Raw genomic sequence first — 6,581 nt, 5'->3', positions numbered from 1 at the left:
GAGGAGGTCATCTGCAGTGGGGGTCTGGTGCTATTCCAAGTGATATATCCATATACCGCTTTCCCGGGCCTCCATTATCATCAATTCTCTAGTCCATTCCTTCCAAGTCACATCCAGCCAAACCATTTCCACAACTGAAGATTCAATCTTCCAATGGCAGCGAACAACTCCTGAGCCCTAATGAAGGGTAGCATCCCTGTAGCAGACTGTCACTTGGTTGGTTATGCTGAACCATTTCTGACATGAAGAGGGAAACAATTAGTCACTACCTATAAGTCAGCGTAGATTTGGGCCTCTCTCCTTTCAGGCAGGAGCCCTAGTTGCACAGTGGTTAAGAGCTCAGCTACTAACCAAAAGGTCAGCAGTTCAAATCTAACAGCTGCTCCTTGGAAACCCTATGGGGAAGTTCTACTCTATTCTATAGGGTTGCTATGAGTCAGAATCGACTGGATGGCAGTGGGTTTGATACTGATTTTTTTTTTTACATGCAAAATGAATCATCAGATATACTACATGAAATTCTATTTGAAGGATTCCCCTTTCCACTGCATTTGCCAGAATATTGTGAAGAACCAACCGTAAACTTCCTTGGCCAACTGGCTGTAAGGAACTTGCCATGAGGCCATGGGTGTGGGTTGAGGGAAAAGCGACATTTCAGCAGAGGTAGGCATGTTAGTGGCATGAGCCATTGTTCATGTAACTTACTTGTGCATTCAGAACCAGATGGAACTTGATCTCCTATGTACTTGATGATCAAGGGTTAACGGCATGGCCAACTTCATGATTTTAGGGATAAGAGTCAATCACTTGTGTCCCAGTAGCAAGATAGAAGTTGCAGAAGGAGTTTCTGCTCCCAAGCCATATGGGGCCTCTTTCACAGTTCTCCTATAGTGGTTTGCCGTAAGCTCCATACAGTACCACATCAGTTACAGACATTTAAGCATCATTGGAGCATCTGTGCCGTAAGGTCCAAGTTACAGAGCTGCCTGTACTGCAGCTGGGATTATGTGGCAAGTTTTCTGTTATTCTGAGATCTTTTCAAATCTGGAAACCCTAGGGGTTATCTGGTAAATAAGTGGGTACAGCATACCCAAATGTGATACATGTGACTTCAAAAATCTACAGAAGAGAGGCAGGGCCAAGATGGCAGACTAGGTGGACGCTACCGCGGATCCCTCTTGCAACAAAGACTCGGAAAAACAAGTGAATTGATCACATATATAACAATCTACGAACTCTGAACAACAAACACAGACTTAGAGATGGAGAACGAACAAATACGGGCAGACAGCGATCGTTTTCAGAACTAAGAGCCAGCGTACCAGGCAGGTGACCTTCGGAGCCCGGGCTGGGGCAGAGCCCAGGGGGGCAGACAGCACAGACAAGGGGCCCAGCCCTACCCCCCCGAACCCATCCCGGGAGGGAGTCTAGCTGGTTGGCGGGGGCGGCGTAGCGGCTCAGCCGGTGGGAGAAATACCCGGGAGGCAGTGACTGATTTTGGAGTGGGAGAGGAGCGTCCCAGCCGGGGAGCTGTCCTGCCGGGAGTTTGGCGGGAGGCCAGTGAGGCGCGAGGGTGGGGATCACCTATATTTCCCTAAAGCGACCCCAGGGGGGGCGCCCAGACGTTCGTGAGGGCCACGTCCACAGAGTTCGCACGAGCGGTGCGGCACACCGGAGGGAGAAATCCCTGGGAGGCAGTGACTGGTCTTGGAGCGGGGAGAGCAGCGTCCCAGCCGGGGAGCCGTCCCGCTGGGATCTTGGCGAGAGCGGGCGGGGTGTGAGCGCATTCCCCTGAATAGACCGCGGGGGCGGGCCCAGCTGTCCGTGAGGGCCACGCCCACCCAGTTCACGCAAGCTGTGCGGTGCACCAGAGGGAGAAATCCCCGGGAGGAAGTGACAGGTCTTGGAGCGGGGAGAGCAGCGTCCCAGCCGGGGAGCCGTCCTGCCGGGATTCTGGCGGACGGGGGTGGAGCGTGAACGCGGGGATCAGCTCTGTATTCTGTCGTGCTACACGCCTAGCTCTCTGATCCCTCCCCCACCCTCCCCAGGCGGCTCCATTAACATCTGAATACCCTGAGCCAGAAGGAGAATTCAGATAGGGATCTGACTGCATTTTTTTTTAGCTGATTACCTGGAAAATCTAGTTTCCCAGTGATGGCTCGGAGACAGCAGTCCATATCAAACAACATAAAGAAACAGACCATGACAGCTTCTCCAACCCCCCAAACAAAAGAATCAAAATCTTTCCCAAATGAAGATACAATCCTGGAATTATCAGATACAGAATATAAAAAACTAATTTACAGAATGCTTAAAGATATCACAAATGAAATTAGGATAACTGCAGAAAAAGCCAAGGAACACACTGATAAAACTGTTGAAGAACTCAAAAAGATTATTCAAGAACATAGTGGAAAAATTAATAAGTTGCAAGAATCCATAGAGAGACAGCATGTAGAAATCCAAAAAATTAACAATAAAATTACAGAATTAGACAACGCAATAGAAAGTCAGAGGAGCAGACTCGACCAATTAGAATGTAGACTGGGACTTCTGGAGGACCAGGGAATCAACTCCAACATAGCTGAAAAAAAAAAAAATCAGATAAAAGAATTAAAAAAAATGAAGAAACCCTAAGAATCATGTGGGACTCTATCAAGAAGGATAACTTGCTAGTGATTGGAGTCCCAGAACAGGGAGGGGGGACAGAAAACACAGAGAAAATAGTTGAAGAACTCCTGACACAAAACTTCCCTGACATCATGAAAGACCAAAGGATATCTATCCAAGATGCTCATCGAACCCCATTTAAGATTGATCCAAAAAGAAAACCACCAAGAAATATTATCATCAAACTTGCCAAAACCAAAGACAAACAGAAAATTTTAAAAGCAGCCAGGGAGAAAACAAAGGTTTCCTTCAAGGGAGAATCAGTAAGAATAAGTTCAGACTACTCAGCAGAAACCATGCAAGCAAGAAGGGAAGGGGACGACATATACAGAGCACTGAAGGAGAAAAACTGCCAACCAAGGATCATATATCCAGCAAAACTCTCTCTGAAATATGAAGGCGAAATTAAGATATTTACAGATAAACACAAGTTTAGAGAATTTGCAAAAACTAAACCAAGACTGCAAGAAATGCTTAAGGAGATGGTTTGGCCTGATGACCAATAATATCAGGTATCAGCACAATACAAGGTCACAAAACAGAACGTCCTGATATCAACGCAACTCAAATAGGGAAAGCACAGAAACAAACAAAGTAAGATTAATTCTAAAAAATAAATAAATAAACAAAATAATTCACATAACAGGAAATCATGGAAATCAATAGATAAAAGATCACAATAATCAAAAAGAGGGACTAAATATAGGAGGCATTGAACTGCCAGATGGAGAGTGATACAAGGCGATATAGAACAATACAAGTTAGGTTTTTACTTAGAAAAATAGGGGTAAATAATAAGGTAACCACAAAAAGGAATATCAATATCATAACTCAAGAAAAACGTAACGACTCAACAAACATAAAGTTAAACATTATGAAAAACAGGATCTCACAATCTACTAAGAAAAACGTCTCAGCACAAAAAAGTATGTGGAAAAATGAAAAGGCCAACAACACACATGAAAAGGCATCAAAATGACAGCACTAAAAACTTATTTATCTATAATTACGCTGAATGTAAATGGACTAAATGCACCAATAAAGAGACAGAGAGTCACGGACTGGATAAAGAAACACGATCCATCTATATGCTGCCTACAAGAGACACACCTTAGACTTAGAGACACAAACAAACTAAAACTCAAAGGATGGAAAAAATATATCAAGCAAATAATAAGCAAAAAAGAAGAGGAGTAGCAATATTAATTTCTGACAAAATAGACTTTAGACTTAAATCCGCCACAAAAGATAAAGAAGGACACTATATAATAATAAAAGGGACAATTGATCAGGAAGATATAACCATATTAAATATTTACGCACCCAATGACAGGGCTGCAGGATACATAAATCAAATTTTAACAGAATTGAAAAGCGAGATAGACACCTCCACATTTATAGTAGGGGACTTCAACACACCACTTTCAGAGAAGGACAGGACATCCAGTAAGAAGCTCAATAGAGACACGGAAGACCTACTTACAACAATCAACCAACTTGACCTCATTGACTTATACAGAACTCTCCACCCAACTGCTGCAAAATATACTTTTTTTTCTAGTGCACATGGAACTTTCTCTAGAATAGACCACATATTAGGTCACAAAACAAATCTTGGTAGAACCCAAAACATCGAAATATTACAAAGCATCTTCTCAGACAACAAGGCAATGAAGCTAGAAATCAATAACAGAAAAACTAGGGAAAAGAAATCAAATACTTGGAAAATGAACAATACCCTCCTGAAAAAAGACTGGGTTATAGAAGACATCAAGGAGGGAATAAGGAAATTCTTAGAAAGCAACGAGAATGAAAATACTTCCTATCAAAACCTCTGGGACACAGCAAAAGCAGTGCTCAGAGGCCAATTTATATCGATAAATGCACACATACAAAAAGAAGAAAGAGCCAAAATCAGAGAACTGTCCCGACAACTTGAACAAATAGAAAGTGAACAACAAAAGAACCCATCCGCCACAAAAGATAAAGAAGGACACTATATAATAATAAAAGGGACAATTGATCAGGAAGATATAACCATATTAAATATTTACGCACCCAATGACAGGGCTGCAAGATACCTAAATCAAATTTTAACAGAATTGAAAAGCGAGATAGACACCTCCACATTTATAGTAGGGGACTTCAACACACCACTTTCGGAGAAGGACAGGACATCCAGTAAGAAGCTCAATAGAGACACGGAAGACCTACTTACAACAATCAACCAACTTGACCTCATTGACTTATACAGAACTCTCCACCCAACTGCTGCAAAATATACTTTTTTTTCTAGTGCACATGGAACTTTCTCTAGAATAGAAAGAAAGAAATAATAAAAATTAGAGCTGAACTAAATGAATTAGAGAACAGAAAAACAACTGAAAAAATTAACAAAGCCAAAAGCTGGTTTTTTGAAAAAATTAACAAAATTGATAAACCACTGGCTAGACTGACTAAAGAAAAACAGGAAAGGAAACAAATAACCCGAATAAGAAACGAGAAGGACCACATCACAACAGAGCCAAATGAAATTCAAAGAATCATTTCAGATTACTATGAAAAATTGTACTCTAACAAATTTGAAAACCTAGAAGAAATGGATAAATTCTTGGAAAAATACTACCTACCTAAACTAACACATTCAGAAGTAGAACAACTAAACAGACCCATAACAAAAAAAGAGATTGAAACGGTAATCAAAAAACTTCCAACAAAAAAAGTCCTGGCCCAGACGGCTTCACTGCAGAGTTCTACCAAACCTTCAGAGAAGACTTAACACCACTACTACTGAAGGTATTCCAAAGCATAGAAAAAGATGGAATACTACCCAACTCATTCTATGAAGCTACCATCTCCCTGATACCAAAACCAGGTAAAGACATTACAAAAAAAGAAAATTTTAGACCTATATCCCTCATGAACATAAATGAAAAAATCCTCAACAAAATTCTAGCCAATAGAATCCAACAGCACATCAAAAAAATAATTCACCCTGATCAAGTGGGATTTATACCAGGTATGCAAGGCTGGTTTAATATCAGAAAAACCATTAATGTAATCCATCACATAAATAAAACAAAAGATAAAAACCACATGATCTTATCAATAGATGCAGAAAAGGCATTTGACAAAGTTCAACACCCATTTATGATAAAAACTCTTACCAAAATAGGAATTGAAGGAAAATTCCTCAACATAATAAAGGGCATCTATGCAAAGCCAACAGCCAATATCACTCTAAATGGAGAGAACCTGAAAGCATTTCCCCTGAGAACGGGAACCAGACAAGGATGCCCTTTATCACCACTCTTATTCAACATCGTACTTGAAGTCCTAGTCAGGGCAATTAGGCTAGACAAAGAAATAAAGGGTATCCAGATTGGCAAGGAGGAAGTAAAGCTATCACTATTTGCAGATGACATGATCGTATACATGGAAAACCCTAAGGAATCCTCCAGAAAACTACCGAAACTAATAGAAGAGTTTGGCAGAGTCTCAGGTTATAAAATAAACATACAAAAATCACTTGGATTCCTCTACATCAACAAAAAGAACACCGAAGAGGAAATAACCAAATCAATACCATTCACAGTAGCCCCCAAGAAGATAAAATACTTAGGAATAAATCTTATCAAGGATGTAAAAGACCTATACAAAGAAAACTACAAAACTCTGCTACAAGAAATTCAAAAGGACATACTTAAGTGGAAGAACATACCCTGCTCATGGATAGGAAGACTTAACATAGTAAAAATGTCTATTCTACCAAAAGCCATCTATACATATAATGCACTTCCAATCCAAATACCAATGTCATATTTTAAGGGGATAGAGAAACAAATCACTAATTTCATATGGAAGGGAAAGAACCCCCGGATAAGCAAAGCATTACTGAAAAAGAAGAAGAA

The sequence above is a fragment of the Elephas maximus genome, chromosome 15 (genome assembly GCF_024166365.1).
Source record: "Elephas maximus indicus isolate mEleMax1 chromosome 15, mEleMax1 primary haplotype, whole genome shotgun sequence".
In the NCBI taxonomy this organism is placed as follows: Eukaryota; Metazoa; Chordata; class Mammalia; order Proboscidea; family Elephantidae; genus Elephas; species Elephas maximus.
Note: the sequence above shows the minus strand (reverse complement) of the source record.